This window comes from Tachypleus tridentatus, chromosome 11 (genome assembly GCF_004210375.1).
Source record: "Tachypleus tridentatus isolate NWPU-2018 chromosome 11, ASM421037v1, whole genome shotgun sequence".
In the NCBI taxonomy this organism is placed as follows: Eukaryota; Metazoa; Arthropoda; class Merostomata; order Xiphosura; family Limulidae; genus Tachypleus; species Tachypleus tridentatus.
The window spans coordinates 88,690,677-88,708,065 of record NC_134835.1 but is presented as its reverse complement, the minus strand read 5'-3'; the positions used below and the strand labels follow the sequence as shown (position 1 = coordinate 88,708,065).

At 34.3% G+C, this 17,389-nt stretch overlaps 1 protein-coding gene across 1 annotated transcript in view; it reads right to left on the bottom strand.

Annotated features, from left to right (window-relative positions):
• Positions 1-12,218, bottom strand: part of LOC143232718 (protein timeless homolog) — a 201,229-nt gene extending 189,011 nt beyond the window's left edge. Inside the window, exons 1-2 of the mRNA XM_076468461.1 lie at positions 12,154-12,218; positions 11,783-11,863 (exon numbers count right to left, since the gene is read on the bottom strand). The gene's annotated coding sequence lies outside the window, so the exon portion shown is untranslated. The remainder of the gene's footprint in view (positions 1-11,782; positions 11,864-12,153) is intronic.
• Between the last annotated feature and the right edge of the window lie 5,171 nt (positions 12,219-17,389).

Sequence of the window (17,389 nt, the reverse complement as noted above, 5' to 3'; positions counted from 1 at the left end):
GTGATAACTTTCGAACGTTCTTGTTAGTAGAAAAGTAAAGGTTAATGTGTCGAACAACTATGTACATTTTTTTCCGGAGGCAAGTGTCTCGCGAAGAGCAGTAGTTAGCGCTATATAATTTATCATGTATATGAGTGAAATACTTCTAATACATAAAAAATTCCTCTTTCTCTCTCCCAGTTTGCAGATAATATGCGTATATAGAAGAGTTCATACACGATGGTTATACCAGGAACTAACTGTGAAATGGGTCTAAACAAAATAGCAAATTAATAGTTTCGTTTGAGATTACCTACTGGGCCCGGCATGGCCAAGCGCGTAAGGCGCGCGACTCGTAATCCGAGGGTCGCGGGTTCGCGCCCGCGTGGCGCCAAACATGCTCGCCCTCCCAGCCGTGGGGGCGTTATAATGTGACGGTCAATCCCACTATTCGTTGGTAAAAGAGTAGCCCAAGAGTTGGCGGTGGGTGGTGATGACTAGCTGCCTTCCCTCTAGTCTTACACTGCTAAATTAGGGACGGCTAGCACAGATAGCCCTCGAGTAGCTTTGTGCGAAATTCCAAACAAACAAACGATTACCTACTGATTAATTACATTAAATTACAATGTTTACAGTAAGTGAGATTGTTATTAAAACAGGTACTAAGTTTTAGCACTGGAACGACCATTTTCAAGTACACAAGTTTTAACAGTAAAGAACGTTTTAGTATTTAAATCTACACAACGATCTAATATTGTTAGATTAGGCTTGAGTGTTGATTCGAACACTAAAACATTCTATTCCGTTACAACTTCTCTACTTGGGAATGATCACGTCAGTCTAAAATTAACAATTATAAATATAAAAATAAATTTGTTTTATTTTCCGAAATATCGCAGTGCCAAAATAAAGATTAAAAGTACGTAATAATACTAAGCTTAATTATTCATATAAAATTTAATTTTAATTTTAATTTTTTTATCTAAGAAAAATAAGTAACATAATTTGAAAGCATATCAGTTAATATAAGTGTCTATCTTGAAAGTATATATATATAAATAATATATGAGAAAAAAGTTCTTCACATGATTGATTGAATTTGAAAACGAAATGCTATTATATTAACAATGTTTTATCACTTATGACAAGGTTCGGCATGGCCAGGTGGTTAGGGCACTCGACTCGTAATCTGAGGGTCGCTGCTTCGAATACCCGTCACACCAAACATGCTCGTCTTTCAGCCACGCCGTGGGGGCGTTATAATGTGACGACCATTCAATTCAATGGTAAAAGATAATGATGTTGGTGATGACTAGCTACCTTCCCTTTAGTCTTACACTGCTAAATTAGGAATGGCTAGCGCAGATAGCACTCCAGTAACTTTGCGCGAAAATCAAAAAACAAAACAAAAAAACAACCACTTATGAATATAATAACTTTCTGCTCTTATTCTAAGTATGCCAATAATGATTGGAACTACATCAACTGCATGTATGTCCCATGTAATAAAAGAGAGAACTGGAGAAATTCCCTCAGTACCCCTACTGACTAATTTATATTTAGCCGTCACTGAAGCTATGAAATATATGCATTAAAAAAACAACCTTCTTGATTTATCCTGAATCATTTCTAGTTGACTAAACTGCATTTGATTGGTCCAAATGTAAAATCCTAGCAACAGTTAGAAAACAAACAACATACACACAAATAGAATTAACAGTTAATGTAAGGTTAATTGATGGATTCTCAAACTAATATCTAAATTACAGTATCAAAAATATAGTTTATAACAATACCAGTTATGTTATTTGTGAAATCTCAATAAATTAAAGTAAAACAAAACTATCTCCTTATTTCTGTACCGTGGTTAACATTTTCAAATCATTTCACATTCGAACACATTGCACATAAACATAGAGAAACAAAATCGTTTTTTGAATTACTACATAGGAAAAGTGTAATATACCCTATTAAGTGACGTATCTACAGAAGTAAGACCCACAAGTAAGTGGGAAATATCATGAGTGTTAGTAACATCTTTTCACAATCCTCACATGTAAACGTACACTATTTTAACTATTCTTTATATTTCTTACTTACACTGTATAGTACTTTGTCTTACAGCAGATTTAATATCCTTGAATGCAGAATAGTTTCCAATATTTATCATGTTTGCCTTACCTGTGCCTAAAAGGTCAATAGGGAATTGTGCTGGATTTGTTAGAGGGTTTCTCTTGGAGAGCTTCTTTATTTACCTTTTTTTTCTCTCTCTTTCTATTTTAAAATCTCACATATCCAATGCAGACATTCAGGTGATGACCTTACCGACCAGTTGCTTTTTTTTTTCTGCTATTCATCAAGGAGAAATAACTGTTTTTAATTTCAATGAGATAGTCACAAATATTATATTGGTGGCGTTGTATATATATGTACGTATGTATGATTTATTGACCCCAGCAATCCAGGAAAAGTTTGCTTTATGGATTTCAGATTCATCTTTCTTCAACAAATTGATAACCGCTCGATTAATTCTCCCGCTGTCTTTGGTGAAGGAATCATCTGTAGCTATAATAACAGCTGTCTATCTACTGTGGTCTTTCAGGAGGTGAAGATATGTTTGTTTGTTTTTTCTGCTTTAGTCCTTGCCCATTCTCCTATGGTGATTTTCATAGATAAAAGAAGCATTAGATGATTGTTCTCCATGAGATATTCGAGATCTGACGGTAATGAAGTATCTGAGTTAAAGATTTTACAACACTTGTCCCACAGTGACTGTCTCCTGAGGAAATTTAGGCAACTCCTTGCTCTATGGATACCTGTTGAGTTTTTGTTGAAGGGAAATATCCCAAATGAAAAGGACGGTGGGTAAATGATGGAATGTTTCGTCTTTACACTAATTAAAAAAAATTTCTGAACGCATTATTGTTGTTCGGTATTGCTGCGATGAAATTGGCTTAAGTATCGATACTGTAAAAAAAATGGAAACGATGGAAACGTAAATGATGGACAAAAAGTATATTGAATGCAGAAGCTACCACACAACTGTAACTCATCCATTAATTAACCAAATAACATCGCACAGGATCATTTATAAAAGTGCTACACAGGTCTGGTTGCCTATAATCAAGGCTAGCATGGCTGCAAGAGGAGACCTCAGTGACTTTGAAAGAGGAGTGATTGTTGAAGCGTGTTTGGGAGGAGCTTCTTTGACCAAGACAAATGAACATTCTGATGTTTCACGAACAACTGTGTCTGAGGTGATATCAACATAGAATTCTAAGGGAAAGATATCATCAGAAAGGAGCAACAGTAGGTGGAAGCGCATACTTCATGATCGTGATGGATGTTATTAATCTGAATGCATTAATTCAAACTGCAAGGTAAAACAGGCAATCATTCACAGATAAGTTGCTGGCAAATTTCAACCTGAGACAAGAGCAGCCATTTCCATAAAAAACGGTTTGCTGAAAGCTCCACATAAGGGAATACCATAGGAAGGCAGCAGCACCCAAACCACTTATTACACCTAGCAATGCACGGTTGTGCATCCAGCAATGCAAAGAGCACATGCTATGAAATACCGAGAGTGGAGCTTGACGCCATCCTAAAGTACTCAATAGTCTGAATGTTTGGTTCCAACAGTAAAAATTTGTGGTTCCATAATGGTATGGGGTGCATTTTCCTTGCATGGTTTAAGTGTTTCATACACTTGGAAGGCAAGATTAGTGCCAATTGTACTGAAATATCACCTTCACCCAATATTACACCATTTCTGTCTTGCAGAGAGGGGGTGTCGTTCAAGATGACAATGTCCCAAACCACAGGGCACCATAAGTTGTATAACAGTTTGAGGAGCATGACACTCGCATTATCTATATGTCATGGCCTTCTTACTCATCAGATTTGAACTAATTCGAGCATCTATACGCTGCTAGCCAAATCTTGAGGCCAATGAACATAAAGAAAAAATATGCATTTTGCGTTGTTAGACTTAACCACTTATTTGAGTAGAATTTCGAAAGATGAAAATAAGAAAAGGGAAAATAAAAATAATTTTTTTTTAGCATTTAATAGGAAAAATGTGAACACTATGAAATTAGCCTAAATATTAGCTGGTCAAAAGTTTAAGACCATACTGAAACGAAGCGTTAGTCGGTAAACACGTAACGAAATTTAATCATTTGTGTTCAAGCATTAGCGTTGTCAACATCTCCCACTGATATCTCCTGTGTTACATTGGGTAAAAAAATGGCAAAGGCTAAAAAGTTGACAGAATTTTAAATGTGGCAGAATTGTCGAGCTGCAAAAGCAAGGTCTCTCTCAATGTGCCATCGCTAGTGAGATTGAGCGTAGTAAAACTGCTGTTGCAAATTTCTCAAAATACCCTGATGGATACGGAACGAGAATTTCAAGTGTTCGGCCCAGGAAAATTTCGCCGTCGAATCCTCCTGCTCAACGCATCTCAAAAACAATAAGACGGCATCTACGAGAGAAAGGCTTTAAAAACCGTAAACGTCTTAAAAGGCCACGTCTCCTTCCACACCACGAAACAGCTCGGTTAAACTTCGCTGAGAAGCACCAAACATGAGGCGTAGAAAAGTGGATGAAGGTTTTGTTCTCTGATGAGAAAACATTTAACCTGGATGGTCCAGATGGCTTCCAACGTTACTGGCACGATAAGGATATCCCACCGGAGACATTTTCTACACGACACAGTGGAGGATGTTCCAATATGATCTGAATTGCTTTCTCCTTTCATGGAACAATGGAGCTTCAGGTTATAAAGGAGCGTCAAACAGCAGCTGGCTACATTGCATGTTGGAAAGAGCATCCTTATTGACTGAAGGCTCTCGCTTGTGTGGAAATGACTGGTTCTTTCAGTAGGACAACGCTGCAATCTACAATGCCCGCAGGACAATGGACTTTTTCATGGCGAATAGCGTGATTCTTGTGGACCATCAAGTGTGTTCACCCGAACTGAACCCCACTAAAAATGTTTGGGGGTGGATGGCAAGGGAAGTCTATAGAAATGGACGTCAATTCCAAACAGTGCATGATCTTCGTTGAGTCATCTTCACCACTTAGAATAACATTCCAGCCAGCCTTCTGCAAACGCTTATATCGACCATGCCAAATTGAATGTTTGAAGTTATTCGCAATGACGACCGTGAAACTCACTACTGAAACCTCTTCTTGGGTATTTCCTACCCTGTTTAGGACTTACTTTTGGTATGGTCTTAAACTTTTGACCAGCTAGTATTTAGGTTAATTTCATAGTGTTCACACTTTCCCTATTAAATGCTAAAAAAAAATATTTTTATTTTCCCTTTTCATCTTTCAAAGCTCTACTCATCTTACTATAGCATGCGTTACATTAAATCTATTTTGGAGCCTCACTACGTCATTATAGTCCATGCCACAATGCTCCAATATGTGCAACCTGGTGGCCGTACACCCTGATTGTATAGTTTGCATTGTGAGCCCGGCATGGCCAAGCGTGCGACTCGTAATCTGAGGGTCGCGGGTTCGCATCCCTGTCGCGCCAAACATGCTCGCCCTTTCAGCCGTGGGGGGCGTTATAATATTTCCGTCAATCCCACTATTCGTTGGTAAAAGAGTAGCCCAAGAGTTGGCGGTGGGTGATGATGACTAGCTGCCTTCCCTCTAGTCTTACACTGCTAAATTAGGGACGGCTAGCACAAATAGCCCTCGAGTAGCTTTGTGCGAAATTCCAAAACAAACAAACAAACAGTTTGCATTGCAAAATGTTCCATCATAAAGCAGTCTCGTAGAGAAGAAACACGTACATTTTTTTTTTAAATTCAGTCTAGTGCACAAAGACGATGATCTCCAACGCTGTTTTGGCAGTCTGATTTCAAGGATAAATTAATTGGTATGTCTTCGAACGAAAAAGCAGAAATACTCATTTCTTTCCCTGTATGCTCGAGACTTACGGCGGTAGAACAGTTACACTGATGAAGCAATATTTGTGCACGTGACTTTTGTTGTTTTTTACAGATGGAATAATATTTGATTCATAATGTACCCAACCCTCTGTACATTCTAGCGGCTGATTTATAACGTAGCCATACAATGTATACTCTAATGTTTGATTTACAATGTACTCACAGTTTCCTATATAACTGTAGTTTATTTTTTGTTTTGCAGCATTTTCTACCTGTATGTTAAACAGCCCATTTAACGCCGAACCGATGTAACCTTTTCCAAAATCAGTACATTATAATAGAACAAACAGTATTGTTGCAGATGATATGTAAAAAAATAACGCGTATGAATTATTTTAAAAAATTGCTTTGTTTCAAAATATCTATATTATTGTGCATTATTATACCTGTTGTCTTTGAAGAAAACATCTTTCATGGATTTCTTTTTGGATAATACATTCTCTTTCAATTATTTTAAAAGAGAACCATTACTGGTCACTTCCTTACCAGATCTCAAATTCCTAAGTACTTTTCTTACGTTGTTGGATTCAAGTTATATGAAAATATTACCTCTATGCTTCTGAATCAAAGATATCTAATAATTTTGCTTCTACACAACTGAATCCACAACTGCATTCTGCTGGATCAAAGATATCTGACAATGTTACTTGTATAGAGTTAGGTTTAAGTATCTAAAAATATTACTTTTATATAGTTGGATTTAAGTATTCAAACAGTGTCACTTGTATACTCCTGGATCTGTGTTATCTATGTTACTTGTATACTGCTGGATCAGAGTCATCTGACAGTATCACTGCTATACTCCTTGATCTAGTTATATAACAACACTACTTGTATAATGTTGGATCCAAGCTCTCTATCAGTGTTATTTATATGCCACCAGATCCAAGTTATCTAACAATATTACTCATAAACTGCTGGTTTCAAGTTATATAATAATAGTACTTGTATACTGCTGGATCCTAGTTCTTACATTTAGTTACTTTATTTAGCAGTGCTGTATTCATGTACTATGATTATGCTATATTTACTTTACCACTTCTGTAATTATGTTAATAATTCTTTCTTATATTTTTATTCAGTTCTGTAATTATTTTTATAACACTTTCATGTCCTCAACCTCTTCTACATCTGTAGTAATGATAGTAATAATTTCTTGTTATACACCTGTTTTACAATTATTTATCTTTTTTGCTTGTTAATGTTCATTTGGTTTTACAGTAATTAACTAAATTTGATAGAAAATATTGAATTAAACATCCTTGTATTTGTTATTAGTTTGGAACATTGTTACTTCCTTACAATGGAAACTACACTTTTCCACGTTTTTTTAGTGATAATTACTAACTGTTTCAGATATGAATTATTGACACATATGTCAGGTTATTTTCAGGTTAACAGAGAGTGGGTTTCTTCTCATCATGAACTGAAGTGAGTTGTTTGCTTCATGCTTTAAAAGTGTATACAAACATGTTAACTGAGCCCTGTTGGTTCAGCAGTAATTCTGAGAGGCTAATAATATTAGAAATTTGGGTTTGATCCCTATGATAAACATAACACGGTTATTTTATTTGTAGATTTATTCCAATACAAAAATGAAGAAAGCTTATAAAATATTCACTTTGCAGTTCACGTGATCTGTTTTTTCTCTCATTTTGGCATGTTGTGCATCAAGCTACAGTTATTATTGTCAAGATACTTGATGTCAGTAATGGGTGGACAGGTGATATCTACAGATGTGTGATTAATCACTGAAAAAACAAGAGGAACTTACCATCTTCAATTTTGATGTCATTTTTTAATTGTAACTGGGCAGAGCTAACCATACTATCTTAATCCTTGATTGCTGAAAGAGAGGAGGGCCTGTTCATTTTAAGTTTAATGTCATTCTTTAATTACTAAAAGGGGAAGGAGCCACCTGTCTTATATTATGAAGTCATTTCTTTATCACTCAAATGGAGAGAGGATATGTACATTTTGAATTAATATTTTTACGTTTTGTTTTGATGAAGAGAAAACATATTTATTCATTACTGATTTCTCCAATAGGTTTACTTCTAACAACATCAAAATTTCAGGAAACAGAACAGAAGAAAGCATTGTCTATACATTCAAAATCGATAACTTCTGTCACAAATATATGGGAAAATAAAAAATAAGAAAAAATTGAAACAATCTATAATAATAATATTCATTGTTTCTTTAAAGGGAATTTAAACTTTATATGTTCTTAAAGTCAAAATTATAAAGGAACAAATTAATAATAACACAAACATCATCTAATCATGTATTATCTTTTATAAAGTTAAGATAAATTATTAAATTTTAATCTGGTTTTTACAGATAATATATTGAAAATTTTTTTATGCTAAAATATTTAAAATACTCAAACAATGAATACAATGTCTATTGATTATTTAAATACTGAGTTTACATACTTAAAAATCATTCATCTATGTGCTTTCTGATTTTTTGATCTTTTAACCGTATTTAAGATGAAATTATTATGACTGTGTTTCATTACTCCTATGGTTTATTTAGTATTTCTAGATGTCATATTATTTGGTTGAACCAAAAATAATTTGATATTTTATTAATTTTATTCAATGATCTATATACCATAAGATTGTTATTTTGTTTTGAAAACTATTTAACATGACAAAACAAGGATGTATACTGAAAATTACATTCTGTTTCTTACATGTTGATTTAGGTTTACTTTTCTAGTCATCATTCGTGATATTGTTTTATCACAATATGTAACATTAAATAGTGGTTCAAATAGCCATAAGAAAAATGTAACAAAATCACAAATAAAGATAAAAAAGTAAACTAAAATCAATAATTGAGAAAATAGATAAAAAGAAATGTTTCTACATATTCCTCTGGTCTTGTAATACAGTGGGAAAAATATTTAAATTTGGCTCAACCAAATAACACACAGGCTAGAAATATAAGAGCAACTATAAATTCATAAAATTTTAAAAGGACAGAGAGGAGCTTCTTAGCCCATCAAGGATGTCCCTTTCAGCTTACAACTATCTTTTCTTGAACTCAGTTACATTTTCTTCCTCCTCTTTTGACTTATTTTTTAACCAGCTCTCTATATTCTTCCAAGTCCTTAGGATTTTCAGTAAGTTTAAATTTCTTGAATTTATTATATTTATCTCTACCATAATATCTTAAAACTTTACTGGCTTATTCTGCTCAATTTCCTTTTTCTTCTATGTGGAATATGTATTTACTGTATACATATCAATTTTTCCCTAAATGCTTCCCGCATCAGTTAAAAGTCACCTCCAAATTATTCAGTCTAGTCTATAGAAGCCAGATCATGTCTGATTTCATCAAAATTTTCTTTCCTGAAAATTGGGACCAAGGTACTATGTTTCTTCAGTTCTACATTAGTAAACTCCCAAACCTAATAGTACACTGGTCACTTGCACTTAAATGCTAGCCAACTACAACTCTTATCATATTTACACTAGATATTAATGTTAAATCTAATATTGTATTTGCTCTTGTAGTTCCATAACCACTTGATATATAAAAGTATCTTGAACAATTTTCATAAACTTATCTCCTTACTATCAGATGCAAAAATATCTCCTAATACTTACCCAAACTAACTTAACCTTCTTGCTATTTTCTCTAATATGCTCAAACTCAACAGGATACAATTCATTCCTCACACATAAAGCTACTCCTTCCCCTTTTTATTTCAGCACTCTACCTGTAGTAAATAATCTGTAGCTTGGTACATCAAAAAGATTCTTCTCATCAAAACTGTTAATATCCGAACCAAGTCTCTGTGATACACGATATCAAAATCCAGTTTCCAGAACTGCTCTGAACTCATCAATTTTATTTCTAATACTTCTAGCATTATGACAGTAACAATCAGTCACATATTTCAAAACAAATTCATATTTTATGCCTGTTGTACATGTTTTCCTATCAATTACATTTCTAATTTTATTAACATCATAGCCCTCATTTCTGTTTAGTCCTAGTTTAAATCTATGAATATAACAGAGTTAACTGTCATTGCTTAACATGCCAGCCCTGCATTGTTTAAGTATAAGACATCCATTCCAAAAAGAATAACCTTCCCATTAAAATTTGTAGGATAAATTCAACCAACCTATTTTCTTGTCTCTACATACTGATTTAAGTTTGGCATTCAATCCTAGTGACCAACTTGGTATCTCAATCCCACAATGTATTCTTGGCAGTATCCATGACAAAATCAAGCTATGGCCACTTTCCTTAATATGTGTCTTTATTAATATTTTATACTTATCAATAAGCTCTTTATATTCATCTTTCCCTACATAATTAGCCTCAACATGTACCACAAAATGTGCATTGATACTAGTATCCTCAACTATCTCTCTGGTTATATTAGTTATATCCTGTACCACAACTCACCTATTATTTTATTCCTACTTCTCCACATACTACTCTGTCAACATGCCTAACTACAGAGTCCCTTACAACTATAACTTCTCTATTCTTTACACTATCATTCTTTGTGATCCCATCTGTTTCCTTAACTTGCTTCCCCCTAATCACTGCCAAGTGCTTGGAAGTGGTTACTTAACCTAAATCCAAGTCCATCCTTGTCCCTAAGTGCATTATTTTCCAATCTTTTAGCCCTATTTCCATTCTTAGCTCAACTAGGAAACATGGCAAAAATAATTATATCTTAAGTAAAGAAGAAGGGTTGGAAAATAATATGGTATGTACATGACATTGTCTTTTTTAATAATGTAAACTAAATAGTTACATGACCAATGACTTTTTTATATTTATATGGTTGCACATTATAAAATAGTTTATCAGTGTTTCTATAAAGATTTTAGTTGTGTATTAAATAACATTTATCAGCCCTCCATTGGCACAGTGGTATGTCTGTAGACCTATAACACTGTAACCTAGGTTTCAATACCCGTGATAGGCAGATCACAGATAACCCAATTTGTAACTTTGTGTTTAATTGCAAAAAAAAAAACATTTATTGTTCAAGTATTTTAACTATTTTAATAAGTTCCTTAAATTTAGACATTTAAATATTTTTCTGCTAATATAGTTTTGTATGATGTAGCCATCAATAAAAATTAATTTTTTACCTATGGAAAAAAAGGGATTGATTAATCATGCATAAAGTTTTTATAGTAATGATAATTAGTATATTTGATTCTTAGTTTAAACAGAACTTTTGCTTTATTAATTTACATTTTCTTTAAATGAAATGTTCCAGTAACTGTGTATTTTTACAATTACAGGAAAACTTGTTTTGTAAATCAATGACCAAAAGATATTTCAATGTTAATTTTTATCTAATCATGATAATATACATTTCAGTGTCCATGTGATGTTTACAAATTCTTTTACAGTCTTACATTTATTGAAGAGATCACTTTTATTTGTAAACTTCATATATAAAGACCACTATGTGGTTGTTGTTATTCTTTGTTTGGTTGACCAATACTGAACAGAGTCAATCTTAGATGGGTCAGTGAATTCTCTCTGTTGGTAATGTGAATCCAAGGAAATCTACCTTTACATTATTTACAGTTTTCACCTCTTGGGATCAAGTTTAAAGTTCTCTTTCCTCAACTGAACCAGAAATTTCCATAACCTTTCATAAAATTTATCAAATGTTTTACCATGCACAATTATGTCATCTAAATAGATAAATACTACATTTCAGGCCATATGACATACCATGTAAATAATACTCAAACATACTTTAGTTAACAGTTTCTTTTATGCAATCTACTTTAATTCCTTAATTACATTAGTTGATTGACAGATATAGCAATTTAACTTACATCAGATAACTTCAGCATCTTTAACTTGAAGAAACATCTGTTGAGAGAACTTCAAACAGAGTGACAGCCTCTACTTTCAGCCTAGGAAGCCCAAAAAGAACTAATATTTAGCTCCAAACATGACCTTCCAAGTAGTATGATACTTCATTGTTTTAATTCTGCAACTCATCAAACTTTCTAAGGACAAAACCAAAAATTTCTTGCCAATTGGTTGCATCTTACTAAGTAAATTGTCCACTGACTCACTTGTACCAATAAATGATTCCTTGTCAGTTTGTATACAAAAAATAAAACCTGTTACATATTCCACTAACAGTTTATTACTAATTTCATTTATAAAGTAAAAATAAGAATCTCTATGATGTACTCACAAATCTCTAGATAGTGTTATGTCTTTTGGTTCTCATAAAACACTTGTTATCGAGTAACAACAAAACTCAGACGTGCCGCAGCTTCCTATACTTTATTTAGAATAGCCTCGCACATACAAAATACTAAGTGCTGATTGGCTAATAATGTTACATACATAACATCTCCCTTTTTTTTTTTTAACAATTAAGACAATTAACTATTGTTACATAAATTTGGATTTACATATCTTATAGTTATAACATCAAAAGACATAATAAACTATGTTGTTATTAATGTCTATTTTGGTAATATGATAAATGTATTTTTCTTTTAATATGATAAGTGTAAATACACAGAAAATTAAATTTTTCTTTAACATTAAAAACTGGGCCCCCCCTTTTTTTTTACTAACTACATATATCAATCAGATATAACAACATAATAATATATAAAATGAAGTAAAAAAATTCTACCAAATTACTACACAAATCAAGAGTATTTTAACTCTTACAAATACAAAAGTATTCTTTCTTTTACAACTCTTATTCTCAATCATTAATAATTACATTTTTCTTGTAACATTCTTGCTCATTTTAACAATTCACATAACAAAATCTCTTAGTTTTGTAGGAGCTTTAGAAATTCTACCTGTTCTTGTTACAATTTCACTCTTTTGAGCAGGAGCAATATTTTGCATTTGATTTTTATTTTTAGCATGTGTAATATTTTGTTTCAATTGTGGAGATTCACATATATGGCTAGCTCTGGGTGACCCTGATTGAGACATATTTTGTCTTGGGGGTGTTTTAGGGATATTTGGCACATTTTCTGGGACAGACTCTTCTGCAATCAAATCATCTTGTGATTTTCTTCTAAGATATCTCTGTCGAGCACTGTGATAGACATCATCTTCATTTGTTTGCAATAAATGTCTACGATTTCTACAAATCATCCTGCCTGCTGGTGTTTGTAATATGTAGCTTCAGGGTTTCTCAGCTTGACCTAATAACTGAGCTGGCATCCACTTGTTTTCATGTCTGTATCTTACACATTTTTCAAGATCCAGTGGTGGCAGTGGTTTTGAATTCTGATCATATCTTGATTTACTTTTCTGTTTCTGAATGTCGATTTCTGACGTCACTTTATCACTTGTGGAATAAGTAACTTCTCATTTGTCGGTAACCTCGTTCTGGTTCTATGACTCATGCACCTTTGCACTGGTGATCCAATTTTTGCATCTTTTGGTGTATTTCGGTAGTCTAACAATACTAAATGCAGGTCTGATTTTTCTTTCAGAGATTTTATATCAAGTCTTTTCGCTGTCTGAACTGCGCGTTCCGCCAGTCCATTTGCTTGTGGATATCGGGCACTGAATGTTTGGTGTTTAACTCCCCATATATGACTGAAATCTTTAAACTCTTTAGCATCATACTGTGGACCATTGTCCGAATACACAATCTGAGGTATGCCATGCGTAGCAAAAAGTTTCTTCAACTTCTGAACTGTTTGTTCGGATGTGATCTCTTTTTCATATTCATTGATCTCCAAATATCCACTGTAATGATCAACTACTACTAGATAATGTGTTCCTTGGTTTTCAAATAAGTCTGTTGAAACATATTGCCATGGCAACGTTGGTGTAGGTGTGCTGATCATTGGTTCTTTTGGTTGTGCATTTCTCATTGTTTGACATGTGGTACATTTTGAGACAGTGTCTTCGATTTGTTTGTTCATTCCTTTCCAAAATAAAATGTCACGTGCAAGCTGCTTTGATCTCACAACTCCTTGATGGCTTTGATGTACGAGTTTCAGTATGTTATGTCTCATTGACCTTGGTATCATGACTCTCTCTCCTTTGAATAATATACCATCATATACTGTCAGCTCTTCTCGGAAATCCCAATATGGCCTTGCTTCTGGTGGTACCTCACCTCGATTTTCGAGCCATCCTTTCACAATCTGTTCTTTGAGAATTCGATATTCTGTATCATTTTCTGTCGTGATCTTTAGCTCTTGTTGCTTTTCTTCGGTGAATGCAGACAAACTTGCGACTTCAGTTGCGAAAACTTGACAATCTCGCATATCATCTACCAGGCCAGGATATTCATCTTTCACTGGAAATCTGCTCAATGCATCTGCGATAGGTATGTCTTTACCTGGTTTTCCGACTAACCTGATGTTGTACGGCTGTAGTTTTAAAAGCATTTTCTGTAGTCGTAACGGAACTTGTCCCAATGGTTTGTCTTGAATACGGACCAATGGCAAATGATCTGTCTCCACTGTGATATCATTTCGGCCATATAACAAGTGATGAAATTTTCTGCAACCAAATACAACTGCTAATAGTTCTTTCTCTATTTGTGCATACGCTCTTTCTGTTTGTGTTAGTGTTTTAGATGCATAGACAACTGGTTGATTGTTTTGTAATATCGCAACACCTAGTCCACCTTGTGATGCGTCACATGACAATGTCAACGGTTCATTAAGTGCATAATATCTCAGAACTGGAGCTTGGCTGAGAGCAGTCTTGAGCTTTGAAAACGCCTCCTGCTGTGGTACATCAAAATAGAATCCATGCGTTTCTTCAGTCTTCTTCTTGACTACTTTTCGTAGAGGTTCAGTTAAATCAGAATAATTAGGTATGTATTTGGACAGGTTCGTAGCCATTCCGAGCAGTGTTCTTACTTCGTCGCGATTGGTTGGAGTATGCATTTCATGTATTGCACGCACTTTTTCATCAGAAACTTTGATGCCGTTGCTTGTGATCACATGACCTGTGTAGTCTACCTCTGGCTGGCCAAACAAACATTTTGATAGTCGAAATGTCACATCATTTTGTCTAGCGGTTTCCAACGTGTTGCGTAGCACTTTACAATGTTCAGGTAGTGTAACAGTATCGAGTAGCATATCGTCAAAAATGTTATTCACATGATCATGCTCCTGAAATATTTCTTCCATCGCTCTTTGGTACAATTCAGGACTCGACTTAATTCCCATCGGCAAACGTAAGTACATATAACGACCCCACGGAGTGTTAAAAGCGGTGAGTAACTGACTATTCTCATCGAGCTGTAGCTGATAGTATCCCATGTTCGCATTTAGGACAGTAAAATACTTGCTTCCATTAATACGGGTAAGTACATCCTCTAGTGTATTGATAGGGTGGTATTCTCTCAGTAGTGCTTTATTAAGAAACTTAGGATCAATGCAAATTCTCACTGAGTTTCCGTCTTTCTTGTGTACAACATGTAGTTGACTACACCACGGTGTCGGTATACCAACTGGTACTTTCGAATTGATCCCTTGTGACTCTAAAAAGTCTAACTGTACTTTGGTTCTGTCTCTCATCGCTACAGGAATCGGCCTAGCAGCCTGTGACACAGGGCCATCTTTGTAATCTGGGTCAATAGACAACGTACATTTTCCCGGTATTTTTCCTACTCTGTCTGTGGGAAATCTGTCTTTATACTGAAGCAAAATTTCACGAATACTCTGTGGCACTTTGTTTATATTAGGAACCTGGGCTAGGAACTTGGAGTCTGACTGAGTCTGGGTTTTAGTACACTTATTTGATTTATCAATCGAAGGGGGGCGTACTTGTGTTGATTCATGAGGGGGGCTTTGAACAGTGGGAATCTCGGGACCTGGAGGTAGCCTATGTTGTGAACTCCGATCATGCGAGTATTTACCTTGTACATAAGTACTAATTGCATTTACTTTTTGTATTAACCTCAACTTAGTACTAGATTCACCTCCAAGAAGATTAGGTACATCACCATCAACAACTTCACAATCAATATCATACATTTTGCTTTTGTGAATAACAGTAAATGTAGTTTTTTCCAACAGGTGTGATCTTATGATTACCAAATGCTTTTATGGTTACCTGTGACTTAGACAAAGATAATGAACCATTAGGTGCCATGCGATCAAATGACTGTTTACTCAATATATTACACTCTGCTTGTGTGTCTATTTTCATACGCACTGCACCTTTACCCTGTTCATATGGGGTACTTAATATGACAGACCAATACTCAGTAGGTTTGTTTACACCAATGGAGTAAATATTCAAGTAAATATTCAATAAATCATTTAAGGACACAACCTCTGCTTAGCCAACAAACATTGTTGTACATAAGTAGTTCTGTGTAAACCAAATTCATCTCTCTCAGGAAATTCTGAAATTTTCTTTTTTTTCAAAGCATGTGCAGAAATAAAATTAACTTCATTGGTTAAAATTTCCATCCCGTTTTCAAGCTCCTTAAGGCCAGCTTTTGCACATAAAGTCTCCTCATGTACAATACAATGAAAGACTACTAATGGATGTCCAACATATTTTGCAAATAGATTTTACAAAACCTGCTTATTTACCAATCATGCTAGGTGCACCATCAGTTGTGATGAAAACCATTTTTGAAAGGTGAACCTGTCAACTGGATAATTCATTTACTACTGTCCTATGTATTTCAGCCCCTATGGTATGTTTAGGTAATGTTACCAAGTTAACCAATTCTTTGCAGATTTCATCACCTTTAAAAATCTTAGTAATAATGGCTAGCCTAGCTGATGATGTAACATCAGTGCTCTCACCAAGACAAATGGAATCTATATGAACAAATATCTTTTGTTAGCTCTTCTGGTATGCTTGTTTCCATCTTTTATTGTGTTTCTACGCACTGGCAATTCCTTAATGCGCTGAATAATTTTTTCTTTTTCTAGAAAACTATCAAAAAGGAAAGGAGCACATTTTAGCTATGATTCTTTAATATACTCCCCACCACTAAGTTATCTTCTATGTTGAGCAATAATCTTTGAAATCTCAAAACTATCAGCAACTAAGTCAGAACCACCTGCAACAAACTTTAAAACATTTGACTGCATGTTGTTTTTGCTGACTTATCAAGAAAGGTGTTCTTTTTGTTCTTGCTCACTCTTATTACAAAGTCATTTATGAACAGTTTAATAAAGTTCACTTTACAGAAGAAGTCCTGCATACCACTGTTACAGAACATAAAATGCATAATGCCTTATCATCGTTTTTGATCATTCCAAAGCTTTCAGTCCAGGATTCTCGAAAATCGCTACTGCTGCTCCTTCCATTTGAATGTTTTAGTTTCCTTGCTGATTTAGTTGACATTCTGACAAGATGAAAAGGGTAAATACAATTTAAAAATATCTCACCCATTAACTTAAATGCAATAATTTAACATACCAAAACATAACAGTAGGTGAAAATTTGTCATTAATATAAAA